The 21132-nt window shown below is 42.6% G+C and overlaps 1 long non-coding RNA gene across 1 annotated transcript in view; it reads right to left on the bottom strand.

Moving 5' to 3' along the window:
* Positions 1-21132, bottom strand: part of LOC125932043 (uncharacterized) — a 275833-nt gene that overhangs the window by 109020 nt on the left and 145681 nt on the right. The window contains exon 6 of the long non-coding RNA XR_007460523.1: positions 20448-20591. This is a non-coding gene — a long non-coding RNA (uncharacterized LOC125932043). The remainder of the gene's footprint in view (positions 1-20447; positions 20592-21132) is intronic.

Raw genomic sequence — 21132 nt, 5'->3', positions numbered from 1 at the left:
AATGTTATCTTTCTGATGTGGATGGTGGTTATGTGAGTGTTTGCTTTATGGAAATTTGTTTATATGCAATGTTTTGGCTGTGTACATCTTTGTTATATTTTACAACTAAAGACATTAAAATAAAAAGAAGAGCAAAAATAGTAACTAATAGTCAAGCTGAGACTGGTACAAGGGAATGAGGCCAGAAGAGGTAGCTGCACAAAGCAAACAGCAAGGGCTGTGAGAATGGTCCTGTGAAGTATTTTTAGGGAAACCCTTGAACTTGGTGGGGGCAGGTGCATGCCAGGCTGGACAGTGCATCTCCTTTAACTGCTGCCCCATCGTATACCCAGCAAAGGGAATGGGCATACAGTATACTTACCCAAGACTTGTGGATACACTGGTGGTATTAGGGTATGCCACTACAACATGTCCATATAGGACCACATTCTCCAGAGGCCACCTACTAAAAACCATCAGACTTGAAGGCATGAGTCCTGGGTTAAGGTGCCAGCCATGTCACTTCTAGCTACATGACCTTGAATAGGTCATTTCACCTCTCAGTATCAGTTTCTTTATACCGGCCCTGGTTATGAGGAGCAATGAGAGATAGAATGGATATATCTATATATCTATATCCTTCCACATCCCAACCTAGCCTTTAACAAGGGCCAGTGCAGTAAAATTTTGAAGTGAGAACACCAAAGGCCTCAACTTAAGGCAGCCAATTGGTTCCCCTCACCGATATGGTCATCCATGGGTTTAACTGCCTCTGGGTGTGAATTAGCATGGTAATGCAAGGGGCTATTTCCAGCTATTTCAAGCTGAGTATCTGAAAAGGTGCCAATTATGAAGGGGGTAGCAGGAATGGTGGGTGTGGGGAGATATGAAAGCCAAATGCTTTGAACCTCTGCTAATTTCACTGTACACAGTACCAAGGTGTAATTATCCATGTGTCTGGCTTGAAGATGGGAAGAAGAGGCACAAGGTTGATATTTGTCAGGCCAAGCAGAACATCAATACCAAAGGTGCTGCATGAGATGGGAGTCGCCAGTGCTGCCTCCAAAAACTGTTCTGTCACATACTCTGTTACTCCTGGGCTAAAGGGGACCCTGTCTGATGGTGGGGGTTGGGAAGCTCTCTGCCTACAAGGGCCCTAACAATACCAATGGACATTCAAGCTTGGAACTTGGGACAAGCTTTTTTCTCTTGTTTGGGGAAGAGTGTCCCCTTCCTTTTTTTTTTTTTTTCCATCTGAGAGAAAGGTTCTGGATTCATCCTTGTTCACTGATAGGCAAGAACCATTTGCAAATTAAAGATTTAAGATAAGGGCTGGCTGGCAATATAGGAATGGCAACAATGGACCAGATGCTATAGCCTTATCCATTTCAAAGGTTCATGAATAGCCAGCTGTATCATGGAAGGATCCAGGCTTCTTTTCAATAACATGTCATGGTCCTGATCATGCATCAAATGGCACCAGCACCTGTTTGCTTCTTGTCCCTGTTCCTCATATGTATACTTTTACTCTCAAGTAGATATAGGAATCCACTGCAAATAGAATTAGTTTCGGGGAGAAATTATGTGTAGATTCCTCCAAAACACACACACACACACACACACACACACACACACACTATTCCATTTGGAAATGTGAAAACAATATAACAATTATAAAGACATTTTTAAAAAAGATATCACCCAGATCCCATCACTCTAATACAGCTCTTTATATTTGGGCATTTAAGTGCAGAAAGTGTTTGTAAGTTTCAGGATCACAATATAAATACAATGGTACTTCTTCACAAAACCTTCTGTTCCATGTATTCCGCAGGCTGCTGCATGTTTCAGAAAGAACATATTAAATGGCCTCATAATATGCAATGGAATGGATATGCCATAATTTAATTAACCACCCCTTATTTCTGGGCAATTCATTTGTTCCCAGTGTTATATTACTACTGTCGATCTCATAATGAACATCTCCATGCATGTATCTTCTTAATTCTGCTGAAATGCTTTCTGAGGAATAAAATCTCAGGAGAGGGAATTATTGGGTTAAAGGGTGGGAACAACCCCAGGGCTCCTGCTTCAACTGACTGGGCTGCCTTCTGAAGGGGTGGGCTCCTTCCTGAAATGTGCATGCTTTCAGCACTAGCCAGCCTTCTCCTTTAGCCCCGCAAAGCTGTCCCACGCACTCTTGGTGCCTTAGTTACTGCCTGTTGTGTGGGGATCAACTTCTATTTGCTCTCTGGGTGTCCTGCACCATGGTTTCAAAACAATGCAAACTTGTTTTGGGAAACAGACCGAGCTGATGTGGAATAGTCTTTGAGCTTCAACAGCTGAGAGTCCACAGTAATTATCTTTGGGGGATGCCAGTCTTGGGAAGTAAGGAGCAGATGCGCTTGTTTCCCTAAGGCTACATGGCAGAGAACTTTCCCCCACACCCTAGACAAGTGAACATAATGCTCTGACACAGGCAGCCTTGCACTGACTACCAGACTCCCCTCAGCACCTACTATGTGCCAAGTCTGGCCATGAACCAGACATGGGCCTTGCCTTCAAAGATCCCAATACCTCTGATAGAGCCAAAGGAGTAAACAACTAACAGAGATGCAATGTGGTGTCATGGTCAAGAGCAGGTGCATTGCAAAACAGGCTGACTTGGGCTGGGATCCTAGCTTTGCCATCTCTTTGCTGCATGGCCTGGAGCAAGTTAATTTATACTTTTTTTTTAGCCTTGGTTTCACCATCTACAAAATAGGGATAATATTAGTACTGACCCTCGTTGCGTTGTCATGAGGAGTTAATGAGCCAGTGCATGGAAAGCACGCAGCACAGTGCCTGCAGTGTAGTAGATAGAGTAAGCGTTCAATACATCGCAACAACTAGTAATGGCATTGCATTACAAAAACAAGGTAGAAAGTGAAATATTTCCTAAGAGGGACTCTGATAAAGTACATAAAACCTCAGTCTTCCTGCCTGGGCGAACAGGAAATGCTTTTTGCTCCTCCTTTCCCCTGGTAGCACGAGGGGCTAGGAGACACCAGTAGGCAAGAGGATCTAGTCTCTCTCCCATCAGACCCAGGATAGGAAGGTGTGTTGGTGAACTCCGGTGGGAAGCCTTGAGGGCCTAGGGAGGAGAGGGCCTCAATGGCTTGGGGCTGCCTAAAAAACCATTCACAGAAGCTTCCGCTGTTTCTGCCTATATTATTTCTACCAGGAGGGGAAAGTAATGTGGCCCAGCTGACTAGTCTTTCCCAAGCGCTAAATTGACCTTCTTGATTAGAAAAACACAGCCCTGGGCTGACAGCCTTGCCAGCAATCAGTGCTAATGCAAGGCCCAGCTGAGGAATACAGCAGGCCAGGCCCCACGCCCAGTGCCACGAAGCCTTCTGCCTTGTCCAGGACATGGTCCAAAGATATAAAAGAGCTGCTTTAATAGTAGAACTACTTAGAGTCAACATTTACAAGTGCCAGTGATGCCTTATGTGCAATGAAAGGAACATGAGCGGGGTAGCTTCTCCTCTTGCCACCCAGGAGTCCCTGAGGTTAACTTTCCCAAAGGAAAAATCCATTGAGAATGGCCTTGAACTATCATGACCAGCAGCACAGGCATATAGGTCACATACCTGTCACACTGTGGCTGACATGCTCTCTCTATCAAAACTTTGTACTCATTTCTTTCTGGGAACAATCTGGTTTCCTCTCATGGCTGGTAATTATTGTCTGCATCCAAACTAGCTGTACTTTCTATCCAATTTACCCATTTCTTATTGAACGTCCTGTTTAATGCTCTCTGGGCACCTACTGTGGCAGATGTAGACCTGAAACAAATGTCATCCTCTTCCCTCAAAAGTAACTTCAGCAGAATCATCATCTAGTAGAGCAATGCAGTTCCTAGGTAATCATCCACTACAGCATTACTCAAAGTATATTCTACAAATGTTGGTTCCACAAGATTCTAATAGATGTTCAGCTCCAAAAGGGTTGTGTGATGACAAAAGTTTGAGTAAAGCGAAGTGAAGGTAAGTTAACAGATTTTCTTGACTGCCACAGAGCCTGTGACATGCCAGCATGCATTATGACTCTCCAATATGGGCTATTGAATGCAACATTCCCCAAACACAGTGAACTCCAGATTCATGTGGAAAAAGCATTTCATGAGACTAGCAGTCCAGACACCTGTTGGGAAGCACAGAACTATTCCAATCTCCTTATTTTTTTAGATGAAGGGACTGAGGCTCATAGAAGGAAAGGGACTTACTTGAGCTTACCCAGGGAGTCTGGCAGGGCCACACTAATGCTGCTTGTAGTGCCTTCAAAAAGGCCATCTTTAAAACCCTCAGTTTTTCAGATTGGGGAACCATTAGAAGGTTTTAAGCATGGGGGTAATGTGGTTGAATTAGCATTTTTGGTAAATTGCTCTAGTCCATGTGTAGAGGAGGATCCAGGGGAGCCAATGAAGGGACAATTAGAGTAATACAGGCAAAATATGATAAAGACCTATGACGGGAGTGTTTTGAGGAGGATATAGGTTCTAGAAATAATTAGGAGATAGATTGTCAGAACTTGGTGGGTGATTAGACAGGGGAGATGGACATTAAGGGTGATGCTGAGAAGTGTGGCCTGGGTGACCAGGTAGGTATTGGTGCCATGCGCTGGAGAAAAAGCTAGTTGGATAGGGTTAGAGGGTGTTGAAGATTTCCATCCCAGTGGCTGTGGGATGTTCAGTGTAGATATCCAACAATCATTTGGCTTCATGGGGACAGGTTCAGGCTGGAGACTAAAATTGGGAAGACTACTGCGTATAGATGGAAGTTAAAGCACAAGAATGGAAGAAATGGCCCAGAGAGAACCTGTAGAGGGAGTAAAAGTGATGGGCCAAGGAACTCAATTCCAGCCTCCAGAGAACTAACCACTTAAACCTTACCCTTCCTTTGAAGTTCCCCTCAAACATCACCTACTTCAGCTAGACTCACCAAGAAAAAAAAAAAAGAGAGGGCTCAAAGAAATGAAATCAGAAATGAAAGAGAAGTTATAACTGATACCACAGAAATACAAAGGATAATAAGAAACTACTACAAACAAATATATGCCAACAAATAGGACAAACTAGAAAAAATGCATAAACTTCTAGAAACACACCATCTCCAGGACTAAATCATGAAGAAATAGAAAATCTGAATAGACCATTTTCTAGTAAGGAGGTTGAATCAGTAATCAAAAACCTTCCAACAAACAAAAGCCCAGGACCAGATGGTTTCACTGATGAATTCTACCAAACATTTAAAGAAGATTTAATACCTAACCTTTTCAAACTCTTCTAAAAAACTTAAGAGGAGGGAATGCTTCCAAACTCATTTTAAGAGGCCAGCATTACCTTGATACCAAAACGAGACAAGGACACCACACCACAAAAAAAGAAAGTAACAGGCAAATATCCTTGATGAAAATAGATTCAAAAATCCTCAACAAAATATTAGAAAAAACAAATTCAACAATGCATTGAAAGAATCATACACCATGATTAAGTTGGATTTATTCTAGGGAGTCAAGGATGGTTCAACATCTGCAAATCAATCAACATGATGTATGACAAAGGAGCCAAGAACATACGATAGAGAAAGGACTGTCTCTTCAATAAATGGTGCTGGGAGAACTGAACAGCCACATGCAAAAGAATGAAAATAGACCACTATCTTACACCATACATAAAAATTAACTCAAAATGGTTTAAAGACTTGAATGTAAGACTGAAACTACAAACTTTCTAGAAGAAAACATAAGTGGTAAGCTCCTTGACATTGATCTTAGCAATGTGTTTATTGACCTGACTCTAAAGGCAAGGGAAACAAATGAAAAAATAAACAAATGAGACCGTATCAATCTAAAAAGCTTCTACACAGCAAAGGAAACCATCATCAAAATGAAAAGGCACCCTACAGAATGGAAGGAGATATTTGCAAACCATATATCTGATAAGGGGCTAATATCCAAAGTATATACAGAGCTCATACACTCAACAATAAAAAACAAAACACAACAAACAACCCAATGAAAACTTGGGTACAGAATATGAATAGATATTTTCCAAAGAAGACATACAGATGGCCAACAGGTACATGAAAAGATGTTCAACATCACTTACCATCATGGACATCCAACTCAAAACTGCAATGAGATATCACCTCATACCAGTCAGAATGGCTAAAATCAGCAATACAAGAAAAATCAGGTGTTGGCAAGGATGTGGAGAAAAAGTAACCCTTCTGTACTGTCGGTGGGAATGCAAACTGGTGCAGCCACTGTGGAAAATAGTACGGAGGTTCCTCAAAAAGTTAAACTTGGAACTACCCAATGATCCAGCAATCACACTACTGGGCATTTACCCAAAGAATACAAAAACACTAATTCAAAAGGACACATGCACCCTTTTGTTTATAGCAGCCAAGATATGGAAGCAGCCCAAGTGTCCATCGACTGATGAATGGATAAAGAAGATGTGATATTATATGTATTTATATATATGTAGCAATTTGCAACAACATGGATGGAGCTAGAGGGTATAATGCTAAGCAAAATAAGCCACAGAAAGACAAATACCATATGATTTAACTCATATGTGGAATTTAAGAAACAAAAAAAGCAAGAATGGAAAGAGAGAGAGAGAGAGAGAGAGAGAGAAATTAAGAAACAGACCCTTAATTATAGAGAACAAACTGATGGTTACCAGAAGGGAAGGGGATGGAGGGATGGGTTCAATAGGTGATAGGGATTAAGGAGGGCATTTGTCATGATGAGCACCAGGTGATGTATGGAAGTGTTGAATCACTATATTGCATACCTGGAAAAATTATAATGCTATATTAGCTAACTGGAATTAAAAACTTTTAAAAAGACAAGAAATAATTAGCGTTGGAGAGAATGCGGAGAAAAGGGAACCCTTGTACACTGTTGGTGGGAATGTAAATTGATGCAGCTACTATGGAAAAACAGTATGGAGAGTTCTTTAAAAACTAAGAATAGATCTACCATATGATCCAACTATTCCACTTCTGGGTATTTATCCAAAGAATATGAAATCACTAATTTAAAGAGATATATGCATATCTATGTTCACTGCAGCATTATTTACAATAGTCAAGATAAACAACCTAAGTGTCCATCAATGGGTGAATGGATAAAGAGGATGTGGTGTGTGTGTGTGTGTGTGTGTGTGTGACAGAGAGAGAGAGAGAATACTATTCAGCAATAAAGAAGAATGAAATCTTGCCATTTGCACTGACATTGGTGGACCTTGAGGGTATCATGTGATGTGAAATAAGTCAGATGGAGAAAGACAAATACCACATGATTTCATTATGTGTGGAATCTAAAATGAAACAAAACAAATGAACAAACCAAACAATAAAAAACAAATGCATAGATACGGAGAACAGATTGATGGTTACCAGAGGGGAAGGGGATTGGGAGGTGGTCAAAATAGGTGAAGGGGGTCAACTGTATAGTGATGGATGGTAACTGGAGTTGTCATGGTGACCACTGTGTAGTGTATACAGATTTGAATTATAATGCTGCACACCTGAAACTTACATAATGTTCTATATATACCAATTTTACTTCAATAAAAAATCTACATATAAAAAAAGAACCAGAAAAATGTAAGAAAAACTCAAGAGAAAAGGCAATTAACTGAGCTGACCCAGATGTTGAGATTAGCAGACAAAGGTTTTAAAAGAAGCTATTACAGCTATGCTGAAGGACATAAAGTGTAATATGCTTGCAATGAATGAAAAGACAGAAAATGTCAGAAAAGAAATAAAAACTATAATAAAGAACAAAATGGAAATTTTAGAACTGAAGCATACAATATCTATAATGAAAATTTGCTGCATAGGCTTAACAACAGAATGGAAATGACAGAAGAGTCAGAAAAAATTAAGGTAGATTAATAAAAATTATGCATTCTGAAGAACAGAGAGACAAAATAAAGAAAAAAACCCCACCCCAGAGCCTCAAGAACTTATGAGACATTGTGAAAATATCCAAAATATATATAGCTAGAGTCCTAGAAGGAAAGGAGAGGGGATAAACTAGAAAATAAATATTTATTTGAAAAAAAGAATGGAAGTAAATCTCCCAAATTTTATGAAGGGCATAAAATCATAGATTCAAGAATCCCAGTGAATCCCAAGCAAGATAAACACAAAGAAAATCCTACCTACCACATCACAACCAAGCCACTAAATATCAAAGGTCAAGATAGAATCTGAAAGCAGCCAGAGGAAAATGACATACAGAGGTATCAAACTCAGTACACATAAAATATAATAAAGACTCAAAGACAGGGAATAATATCTTCACAGTAATGAAAGAACACAATCAAGAATTTTATATGCAGCAAAAATCAAGAATGAAGATGAAATAAAGTCCAAGGCTTTTTTTTTAAAGATAAAACATAATGAACGGAACTAATCATCAGCAGATTTGCATTACAAGAAATGTTGAAAGAAATTCTTTGGGCTTAAGGGAAATTATACTAGATGAAAACTTGGATTGATAGAAGAAATGAAGAGCAGAAGAGCATTGGAAATGGTAAATATAATTTTCCTCTTAACTTCTTTAAAAAACATATGATCATTTAAAGCAAAAATTCTACCATTGTATTATGGAGTATATAATGTCAGTAATATGTAATACACATATGACAATTATAGCAAAAGAATTGGAAGAGGGTAGACATACAGAATTGCAAATTCTCCATGTTTGACATAAAGTGGTACAATATTATTTAAGTACATTGTGGAAAGTTATGAAGGTAAAGAGGTATGGCTAAAATGAATGAATGAAATGAAATGAAAATCTATAATACAGCCAAATAATCCAAGAGAAGGCAGAAAAAGAAGAACACAGCAGCAAACAGAAGGGAAAAATAGAAAACAAATACTAAAAACAGAAGACCTAAATCTAAATTTATCAATAATTCTGTTTAAAGTTGTTATGAGCTCAACTGTGTCCCAGCCACCTCCAAACTCATTTGATGAGGTCTTAACCTGTGTACCTCAAAATGTGACTGTATTAAGTTAGAATGAGGTTGGGAGGATGGGCCCTGATGCAATCTGACTGTTGTCCTTGTAAGGAGAGGAAATCTGGACACTCAGAGACACCAGGGATGTGCATACAAAGAGGAAAGACCATGTGAGGATACAGCAATAAGATGACCATCTGTAAGCCAAGAGAGAAGCCTCAGGAAAAACCAAACCTGCCCACACCTCGATCTTGGACTTCCAGCCTTCAGAACTGTAAAGAAATAAACTTCTGTTGTTTAAGCCACCCAATCTGTGGTATTTTGTTATGGCAGCCCAGGCACACAAATAACAAGTGTTAATGGTCTAAAAGGCAGACTATCTTGCATTTTAACCATAAAGATACAGACAGACTGAAAGTAAATGGATGGAAAAGGACATATACCATGAAAATAGTAAGTACAATAAGGCTGCGATGCCTGTATTCATATTAGATAAAATAGACTTCAAGTCAAAGATTACTATCAGAGACAAAGAGAGACATTTAAATTTTTTTTCAACGTTTTTTATTTATTTTTGGGACAGAGAGAGACAGAGCATGAACGGGGGAGGGGCAGAGAGAGAGGGAGACACAGAATCGGAAACAGGCTCCAGGCTCCGAGCCATCAGCCCAGAGCCTGACGCGGGGCTCGAACTCACGGACCGCGAGATCGTGACCTGGCTGAAGTCGCACGCTTAACCGACTGCGCCACCCAGGCGCCCCTAAAGAGAGACATTTAATAATGAAGAGAGGACTAATTTATCAGGAAGACATGGCATTCGTAAATGTACATGTGCCGAATAACAGAATTTCAAAGTGAAAATGGGCAGAATTATAGAGACAAACCAGAGCTAAAGATTTTGACAAACTGTTCTCAACAAAAGATAAAATAACTAAACCAAAATTAGTAAAGACATAGATGATCTGAATAACATTATCAACCACATTGACATAAATAATATTTATAAAGCACTACACCCCCCAAAAAGAAGAATACATATTTTTTTTCAAGTATACCTGGTGCATTCAACAAGACAGATTGTATGCTGGGCCATAAGCCATGTCTAAGTAAATCTGACAGGAATGAAATCATATAGTGGGTTTTCTCAGTCCACAATGGAATTAAGTAAGAAGTCAATAAAAGTAAGATAGCCAAACCACCCTAAAATATTTGGAAATTTAGCAATACACATCTAAATAGCATAAGGTTCAAAGAATAAATCATAAGGGAAATTAAAATATATTTTCAAGTGCATAACAATAAAAACATGATATATTAACATTTGTGGGAAGTAGGTGAAGCAGTGTTTAAAGAAAAGCTTGTAATTTCAAATGTTTATATTAGAAAAGAAAAATGGTTTAAAATTAATGACCAAGTTTCAACACCAAGAAGGTAGAGAAAGGTAAGCAAAGTAAACCCAAAATAAATAAGAATAACTTTATAGTGGAGAAACCTGGCAAACACTACCTCAGCCAGGGATCAAGGTCAATATCAATAGTGATAAGCCATGTTGGTATAATGTGATGAAAATGGCCCTCCACCTCTGTGGTCTTACATAAACCCACAAACCCAGTCCAATCATGAGAAAAACATGAGACGAATCCCAGTAGGAGGGCATCCTATAAAATACCTGACCAGTACTTCTTAAAACTATCAAGATCATAAAAAATAAGAAAAGTGAGAAATTATGTCATCCAGGAGGAGTCGAATGAGACAGGATAATTAAACGTAATATGATACCCTTCATAGGATTCATAACAGAAAAAAGACACTAGGAAAAGGACAAAAGGAAATATGAATAAAGTATAGATTTTAGTTAATAATAATGTATCAATCTAGGTCTATTAATGGTCACAAAAGTACCATACTAATATAAAGTATTAATAACAGAGGAAACTGGGTAAGAGGTATATAAAAATTCTCTGTATTATCTTCTCAATTTTTCTATAAATCCAAAATTTTTCTAAATAATAAAGTCTTTTTTTAAGTCATTGTTAAGAAAATGTAGAGATGAGTCACTGACTAGGAGAAAGTACTTGTAAAATATATATCTGACAATGGACTGGTATCCAGGATATTTAAAAGAAAGACTCCTGAAAGTCAATAATAAAAAGACAGACAACTCAGTAAAAATGGACACAATATTTATATGGACACTTCATTAAAGAAGATACACAAGTGACCAATAAGTATGTGAAAAGACACTCAACATCATTAGTCACTAGGGAAATGCAAATCAAAACCACAATAAGATATCATTATGCCCACTTGAACGGCTAAAATTAAAAAGAATAGGGTGCCTGGGCAGCTCAGTTTGTTGAGCATTCAACTTTTGGTTTTGGCTTGGGTCATGATCTCACGGTTTGTGAGTTTGAGCCCCCTGTCAGGCTTCACGGTCACAGTGCAGAGCCTGCTTGGGATTCTCTCCCTCTCTCTCTGCCCCTCTCCCACTTGCATTCTCTCTAAATAAATAAATAAATAAATAAATACTTAAAAAAAGAACAAAGACACCAAGCATTGGCAAGGATATGGAGCAACTAGAACTCTTACACATTGTTGAGGTGAATATTAAATAGTACAACCACTTTGGAAAATGGTCTAGTCTAGTTTCCAATAAATCTAAACATACATCTACCCCAGGATCAAGCAAATTCCTAGGTATTTACCAAAGAGAAATGAGAACATATGTCCACAATAAGTTTTATGAAAGAATATTCACAGCAGCTTTGTTCACAAAAGCCAAAACCTGTTAACAGCCCAGGTGTCCATCAATAGGAGAATGGGCAAACAAATTGCGATAAATTCTTACAATGGAAAAAGTTCTGCAATAAAAAAGAAGCAAATAACTGATATATGCAACAACATGGTTGAATTTCAAAATGATGTTGAAGGAAAGATGACGTTTTAAGAAGTACATACTGTATGAATCCATTTATATGAAATTCTAGAACAGACCAGTCTAGTTTATGGTAGGAAAGAATCAGAACATTGGTTGTCTATGAAATATGGGAGCAGGGATCAACTGGGAAAGAGCATGAGGGAACTTGCCAGGATAACGCTGATGTTCTAATTCTCGATAGAGATTTGGTTACGCAGGTGTATGTATTTTTCCAAACTTGTCAAATGAAACACTTCTGATTTATGCATTTCATTATATGCAAATTTTATCTCAGAAAAGAAAAAGAACTGTAAACGCATATTAATGGTATTCATACTGAATGCAACTTTGAAATGCATCAACAATAAGATGGGCTGATAGGCTAATACAGTAAAATGTTAGTTTGTAGAACCTAGGAGGTGTACATGAGTGCTGACTGTATAAGCCTTTCGGCTTTTCTGTATGTTTGTAAATTTCCATGACACATATTTCAAAAATAAAAGCCAATACAGTTTGGGAGAACATATAAAAGGAATGAAGGAGAAGTATCCTAGAATATACAATGGCTCCTATAGATCAATGAGAAAAAGGCAAACCAGCTCACTATAAAAAGTAGCACTTGGTTGGTGGTGAGGTAAGGGAGTGGTTTTTGAAGCACTGCTCTGGAGCCCTCAGCAGCATTTGGATGGGGCTGAGAACCTCATACTGGACTTATAGACCAGCAGGTCCTTGGATAAGTCACTTAAACTCCCTAAAGCTCACCTTTCTCATTCGGAAAACAGTGAGTGCCTGCCTCCCCAAACTCTTGTGAGGGCAAATACCACATTGAAAGCTCCATTTGGCATGGAAAGCACTATCCACACATAAGTTATGTGCAGTCAGGAACAGTCAATGGCAGTATGGGGACTCCAACCCAGGACTCTACCATCTTCCTCACACCACTGTCCTCAGAGTGGATCTCTCTGCCTTATGCCCCAGTGGCTGCTCACATGGAATGCCACTGACCTAGAGAAGCTGTCATGATGACAAAACCTAAGGTAACTCCATCTGCTTTCTTCCCAACGGAAATTATACCATCAACAAACACTGTCACCAGCTCCTCGCACCCCCAGGTGATGATGCACTGTGATGGACCAAGAGTGAAAAAAAGTTGTAGCTAATGAGGGATTGATAAGCTGCAAGTCCTCAGATGGTTTTATGGATGGGTGATTCTAGAATGGCTCAATACATACATATACAAATGGCTTCATATACACAAAGCTCCTGACCATATGAAGGCACCTGTAATAGCCTACTAGTTAGTTGTTGAACTCTCCAAATTGTGCAATTCTGTTCTGACCAGGGTTGGGACAGTCCACCCCAGGAAGGGCCCACTATGCTTATGACACTCATTAACCCTGATAGTAACAGCTGGCACAGCCAGATTTGTGTCATCTCTGAGTGTGGGACATGTTGCCATAATCAGACTGACACAACACTTCGCCTATGGCCTAGTCCAGGACTATACTTGGTTATGTACAACTAATATGTAGGAATCAATCCTCAAAAATATCCCTGAGAGGCAGGTCTCATCATTCTCACTCATCAAATGAGGAAAAGGAGGCTTGGGGCTGGTGAAGGGAATTGCTCAAGGTCACAGAGCCAGCCAGTGTTGGGACCAGGACTTGAAGTTGCAAGCCCGTCTTGGTTTCTTTCTTGAGAGTATGAGCCAGTGCTTCTTCTACACTGTGTAGCCTGCATGAATATATTCTAGGGAAGTCCAAATATGATGAACTTGGCCTCACAGCTTATGACTAAAAGGGCCCAAATGCTATTCACTCACTCATTGACCCCATCTTTAAGTAAACTAGATACACAGTGTTCTCCTGCCCATCCCAGGGCTGCCAGCAGGAAGTATGCAAAAGATGTTTGTCAAGCCTTCCCTAGGCTCATGCACATCTAGAAGTTTGATTAGTTATTGGTGGAGGCTGTGCTAGTCTGAATGGAGGATAGCAGCAAGTCATAAGCCCACACAGCATTCATTAACAGGATCTCCACTCAGGAGTGTTCGCCTAATGCCAGCCAGCCAGTCCAAGGAAAGCTATTCTGAAGCCAGGAATGCCACCTGGCTGAGACAATGGCCTGAGAGCTGGTGCCCAGACATGCTGAGTGTGAAGCAAAACATCAAATGGCTCTTTTCTTTGTTACAGACCCCATTTCTACTCCACACAAGCTGAAGCCACAAGGACCCTCAAATTGATCAGAGCTTTTGAGAATGGTTAATGCACAGTACAGATGAAAAGTCCAATGGAGGACTCCCAGCTAAGGCAGGAGAGTGAGTCGGCAAAGTTAAATGTCATTACCTCCTTCCTCTGCCTTCCTGATTCCTACTTCTGCCTGTTGCTCTCCCAGCCAATGGACTCTTCTCCTGAGAGACCAGGCAGCAGTTGGACTAGGGACTGGCACATGCAGGGAAGTCCATGTGACCCAGAAGCCTGGCACCAGCTTCGAGGTGGGCATAGGCCAATAGTTTTTGGAGGCAAGGGCAGGCAATGACAAATTTCTCATGGGAAAGTGCCCTAAGGACAGTTAACTTCCATGGTGGCTCAAGAAAGTTAGGATTATCCCAGGTCCCCAACTGAGGCAGGGAGAGAGATTCTAGAATTAAAGATGTCACAACTAGGGAGAAGCCCTTGGAGATAGGTTATTATTGGCCAGATAGAGGCCTGCAGCCCAGTCACAGAAAGGGACAACCAAAAGTCACCCAACAAGCTAGGGACAGAGCCTGACCCAGACCTCATGCCTTTGACCTTGTGTGACCCTGCACCCTGTCTAGTCCTCTGATCTTCAATCTGGCCAAGCTGACTCCAGCAGTGCCAGAGCCAACAAGAGCCCTAGCAGACAGCACTGACACCATGCCCTGGCAATGTGTGCTTGGTGTGGGGCTAGAAGTTGAGGTGAGCTCTTTCCCAGTGAGGCCTCAGCTTCCGCCCTGGCTTTAGGCCCTCCCCCTGACCTTGCAGGCACCTCAGGAAATCCCATTCTGGCCACTATCTGCTTCCTCCCAGCATCCGGGCCCCTCTGCTCTGACAGGCTTTCCACCAACCCATCCCCCAATTGCTCTACCCTTGGGCCAAAGCTGGTTCAGGGTCCCCAGTGCCCTGGCCAGCAATTAGACTTGTTTCCCAGATTCCTCCCCAGGGTTCGGAGGAGATAGTGGGGTCACTGCTGTCCTATTGTAGCCAATTCCTCCTCTGCAGGGCCCACGCCTACAGCTTCTCACTTATGAGATGAAGACTGGAGAAAGCCAGAATTTTAGACACTAGAGGGCCAGGCTGCCAGTGCTCACCACCTCTTTACCCACTGTGTGACTTAAGGCAGGCTGCATAAGTTCTGCTCCCCATGGGGCTGAGGGAACTCAATGAGACAATGCATTCAAAAGGCCCTGGCAACATGACTGGTACTCACAAGGGGCCAGTTTTCCTTCCATGTGGAGGGCTTCTTAACCAGGGCTCCCAGGTAGGCTCCAGAGTGCCAGGAAGCCCCCTAGATTGTCTACATTGTGTGCACATGAGTATTGTCCTGGGTAGAAGCTCCATGGCTTTCATGGGAACCTCAAAGAGGTTCCAAGACCCACCAAAGGTTAAGAACCTGTGATCTAGAGGGTTCCCTCCCACTACAGAAGTGTGTGGAACCTAGTCAAGAACCAGCTACTCTTCTCAGGTGGGGGGTGGGGGGCACCTGCACTGAGCCAGCACAGCAGGTCATAGGGTTCTGAGCTATAAGAACACAACCATTCATAGAGCTCCTGGGCTGGATCCCAGAGACCCAGATGTGGGAACAGCCGACACTGCAGTGCAGAATGACCCAAAGGTACTCTGACTGTGGAGACTAGAGGAAAGAATAGTCAGGGTGCGGGAGGCAGTGTGGCAAGGGTAAGTCAAGGCATAAGTGGACCTTAAGAGAGAAACTGACTTCCCCAAGGTCAGAGCAGCAAGGACAAAGATGCAGATGGCATAAGACAGAGAAGTACAGGATATTTTGAGAAGTGATCTAATACAATGGTTAAAGCCATGGCTCTGAAGCTAAGAGCCTACATTTGAATGCTGGCTCTGCTCACCACTAACTCATCAGTGACTTGGGTAAGGTACTGCACTGCTCCAAGCCTGCTTCCTTACGTGTAAAATGGAGGTAATTATGATGCCTACCTATAGGTTTGTTGTGAGAATTAAATGAGTGCATATAGGTAAAGTCCTTAGAACAGGCCCTGGAACTTGGCAACTACTCTGTATGTGCTTGCTGCTAGTATTCCTATCCAGTCCAGTGAGGCTAGAGGGCAGGCCTTGTGGATGGGTCCAGTGAGGGGTGAAGCTGTGCCTGCAAGCTGGTTCAGATAGCCTGGGTTGAGTCTGGGATCAAATCTGTTAATTCAGGGGTGCCACCGTCTCTGAAGAGAGAACTGACACGAGCTGATGGGTGTTGTATGAAGGTCATATGAATAAGATGGACACAGAAGCAGGCCAGTCAATCAGCCAGTGAGACAGTCATTCTTTCACTAAATTCTTGCCTGCACCAGGCCCATAATAAACTCAAAAAAAGAGTTTTGGAGAATTAGATGCTTCAAATACCAATGTGGGGCTGATTCTGTGCCCTGGAGCTGCTTGTACTTTACCCCCTTCCCCTAATGGCCTAGCACCCCTCTGCAATGGGAGGCTGGGGCCTGGGTAGTCACAAGGTAGTCACAGATGAATCTATTCATGGTCAACAAAGCTCAACCTGTTAACACTATGGCCTTGTAGGCAGAAGGAGTCTGTGGGAGACAGATAATAGACTCCAAAGATGTCCACATCGAAATCCCTGGAACCTGTAAATATGTTACCTTACATGGAAAAAGGTGCTTCACAGATGTGATTAAATTAAAGATTTGGGGATGGGGAGATTATTCTGGATTATATGGGTGACTTCAATGTAATCACAAGGGTCCTAGTAAATGAAAGATGGAGGCAAAAGAGTGGGTCAGTTTGTGATGGAAGCAGACAAACAGAGAGGGGTGGAGGCATTGAAAATGAACAGTCTACATCACTGGCCTTGAAGATGGAGGAAGGGGCCATGAGCCAAGAAATGGAGGTGGCTTCTAGAACCTGGAAAAGGCAAGGAAGCAAAATCTCCCCTAGAGCCCTCTGAAGGAATGTAGCCTGCCATAGCTTAATTTTAGCCCAGTGAGGCTCACTTTGGACTTCTGGCCTCTGAAACTCTCAGATAATAAACATATGTTGTTTTAAGCCACTAAGTTTGTGGCATTTTGTTATGGCAGCAGTAGGAAACTAATATGGAGTCTGAGGTCAAAAAAAAGGAAAAGCAAAGCCTGTATAAAGATGTATTTTAGAAATAGTATCAAACCAGGTGAAAAAAAACCTCACGGGAATTAAAGCTTATTTAGCAAGTGCCCTGGGGGAACCTGGATATGAACACAAAGGAAAATCCACCTAAATGTTTACCTCTCCTTGAATAATTCAATTTGTTCCAGATGGGTTAAAGAATCAGATATTTGGGGAAAAACTAGAAGGGAGAACAGGATGGTGAAGAGTGTGTGTGTGTGTGTGTGTGTGTGTGTGTGTGTGCGCGTAAGCCCATGGTTGTCGCTTCCACCTACATCCAGAGCTGTCATGGGAAAGAGTCACAGAACACAGGACAAAGACTGGTAGTTAGACATTTTAGAGAGAGAAATTCCAGCTCAGAGTAAGGAAAACATCATAAACTATTGGCATTGTCTGAACCTGGAAGACTGCCTTAGGAAGTAGGGGGAAGCCTGTCTTTAGAGGTATTCCAGGACAGACCTAATTCTGGACAGGGGGGTTCCTGTACCCAGCAGAGGGTTTTAGAAATGATAGGCCCCTTCCAGATTCTAGGTTGTGCCAGACACTTTCTGAGCTTCGTGAGGATTGAGTCAATTGGTGCTCATCTCCATCTGGACTTGAGATAAAGAAAGAAACTAGTGTCAGTCCGGGGACCAATTCCTCTCAGCTTCCTGATACAGGCACCACCAGAACACCCAGAATCCAGGAAGCCTGAAGTGAGTCCATGGACATCACCTCTCAAAGAATTCCTCAGTATTCCTGGGAATTAAAAGTAAAGGTTAACAGATGCGCCTAGATAGGTTGTGGCACCATGACAAATGGATTCATCTCTGCAGCGCTGCATCCTGGGAGTCCAGGCAAGTGCCAAGAGCAGAGAGGCTTCACTGTGGTAGGATGGGGGACAAGAGAACTTCAAGGTTGGCGCTATGGTGGGACAGGCCAGAAGCCTGCCCTGACCCAGCTTCCCTCTCATTTCAACATGTTTGGGTGACTTACCTCCTGCCCTACTAATTAACTTCACAGCCAAGCAGGGTCATCCTGAGGCCAGGGCCTTCCTTATGTTCCTCTACTTCTGTGGAGATGCCAAAAACAACCTAAATAAGGACCATAAGCACTTGACATAGACTACTTTGCAGATGAGGACACTGATGCAGGGAGGTTACAGAACATACCAGAGTCAGGAAGAGGACATGACGTTGCTCAGACTGTGACTTACGGCAGCTTGCTAAACAGCCCACAAAATCATGCCACATGAAAGTAAAAGGGGCCTGAAAGGAGCTATCCCTTCCCCTAGGTTTGCATAGGAAGAGGCTAAGTCTCTCACTGGACTTAGGGCATGGCCTCCCTCCTGCTAGGCCTTCCTTCCCCATTTTCACCCCGCCCTGATTTATCTCCCCAAAAGAATCCCACCTTAAATACCAGACAAACTCTGGCTCAGTTCTGAAAGATGTGTACATAACCTCACTGAGATTTGGAAGTCACAAAAACTTGATTCCCCTTACCCAGGGGTTGCATGCCTCCCTTCCCTTTACTGGATCCCCCTTCCTGGTTTCTTCTGGCCTGGAAAATGCTTCTAAACCCCATTCCCCAGGAAGGCCACTGTGGGGGAAGAACGTGGTAAGCCAGCTGCTTGGCTGGCTTAAGTCAGTCTGACAGTGAAGGTCTGTGAGGTATAATTTTTCCCTTCTTCATGCAAACACAATTTGCAGTCCCCACTATGACACCTTGCTGGCTGATAGTCCACATAGTTCATTGACAGCCTGTGGAACATCCCTTCTTAGGAAAACTTTCTCTCAAGCCCTGGTGATATTCAAGATCAGCTGAATAGTAGGCTGGAGGTAAGGCCTGTCTTCAGTTCTGCTCTTGTAAATGGCCCAGAAAAGGCAGAAACAAGTAAGGAAGTATTGGAGACCTGGCTTTTGTGGCTTTTGTTACTTCACTGGACCCTCAAGATGGCCCTGGGAGGTCACCCAGGATGACCAATGGCAGGATGCTACTGCATCCAATTTACAGAAGAGGGAACTGAGGCTCAGAGACATTAAGTGACTTGCCTGGGATATCTCAGCTAGGAAATGTGGGAGTCCAGGGCCCACCCTCTTAACTGCTTCTGTTGTGCTGCTCCCCACTACTGCCTCTTGAATGGCACATTTGGCTGTGAAAACTGCTTTACGGAAGACCATGGTAATGCAGGAAGCCCAGGTAAGAGCCCCGGGACTGCCAGGGCCAGGAGTCCAAATCTGCGCTGGGCCCCACTCACCCCGTGCTCATCAGAGCTGGGCAAGCGCATGCACCCATGAGGCTGGTGAGCTTGTACCACTTAATACATTTCACTTTTCAAATATGATAAAAGGGTGTACTAATCACACTATGCCAAAGCAAAGAAGAAAGAAGAAAAAGAATGTTGGGAGTTAATTTTATGGATTTGTGTAAGAGGCTTGAAATGATAGAAAATGCCTTTCAGAGCACGCACAGTATCACAGCAACAAAAGCGAAGGAGAGCAAAACAGAACGACAACACTAGGTTACTGTTTCTCCTTCACATCTTTGGGGGTTAGCCACCACTGAGGAATGAGAGTGCATGAATTTGTAATTTTTTCTCTGCTAACACCCGAAGTGCTAACCTAATTTGATATAAAAATGAGCCCATTCTAATTCACTCTCAGTATGTGCTTTAACACAAAAGACTTTTTACTGTTACCATAAACATTTTCTTTCCGTCATTCATTTACCTATTCATCATTCATCCAATAAACATGTGCTGAACTCCTATTCCATGCCAGGCCCTGGCTGGGCCCTGGAATTAGGGGGAGAATACCAACGTGCATCAGGCTTAGGACCTGACCTTAAGCCTTTTGGGGTAGTGGAGGAGACAAGGCAGGGACCTAAATAATCAAGTGGAACGTGGTCACAGTGCCCCTATGAACCACAGGACACTAGGCGGGAAGTTCTGAGGAAGGACAGAGGACTTGCTGCTAGAAAAAGAATGTAGGAGGCCTGCCCAACCTCTGGCTTCTCACGATGACCAGGAAAAGGATCTAAGCCTGCCTGGCAACATGGGCCGGAAAGAGTCCTGCTTGCCAGGCCCGGCTTGGCAGCAAGCTAAGTGTGCAGCCTGGGGCAAGTCCCTGCTTCCCTCTGGGCCTGTTTTCTCAAGTGTGAGCTAAGAGCTTTGGACCTCACAAACCTGACAGGCACTTCCAGGGTGAAGAGCCTGAGCTGAGTCCCAGACGTCGGTGTTTCAAATCCCCAGCCTTTCAGCCATCCTTCTGTTTTTTCCAACCACACAGCAACCGCCATCAGCTCAACCTCTGAGTGGGAACTACAGAGCCTGGGAAAGAGGGATGAACTTAGTAGGTGGCCGAACTACTTTCTGTAGCCCCCAAGTCTTGAGGACATCAGTCGAAGACCCTTGTTCCCAATGTGTCTCCTCCACACACGAGCGATGCCAATGCCAATAATGTCAAAATGTCCATCAAACAAAGACCCCTCTCTCCCGCCACTCCCCCCATCCCCTTTATCTGGTAGGTATGAAACAAAATACACTAGAAGGGATAAAATACAGCTCAAGTGAACCAAGAGGTAAATTAACTGGAATGCAGGAGACCTCTAGAGGGTCATTATGACTGGCCACTCTCAGGGTTTCCAGGATACCACTGGGAACCAAGGCCCTTCTTGAGCGGCTTAGCCGGCAGATGGCTCTGCCATTCATCATGGCCTCTGAGCACTGGGCTAGAAGCCTCTGCATGGAGAGGGCTGTGGGCCTGAAGGAGCCACTCCTTCTCCTCTCCTGGACACTTCCGGAGGGTCGGCGGTATTGATACCCACCCCATGCTGACCTCGACCCTCAAATGCCTTTGAGGAGCTATGGT

This window comes from Panthera uncia, chromosome X, assembly GCF_023721935.1.
Source record: "Panthera uncia isolate 11264 chromosome X, Puncia_PCG_1.0, whole genome shotgun sequence".
NCBI classification, from domain to species: domain Eukaryota; kingdom Metazoa; phylum Chordata; class Mammalia; order Carnivora; family Felidae; genus Panthera; species Panthera uncia.
Note: the sequence above shows the minus strand (reverse complement) of the source record. Positions and strands in the feature narration are given on the sequence as shown.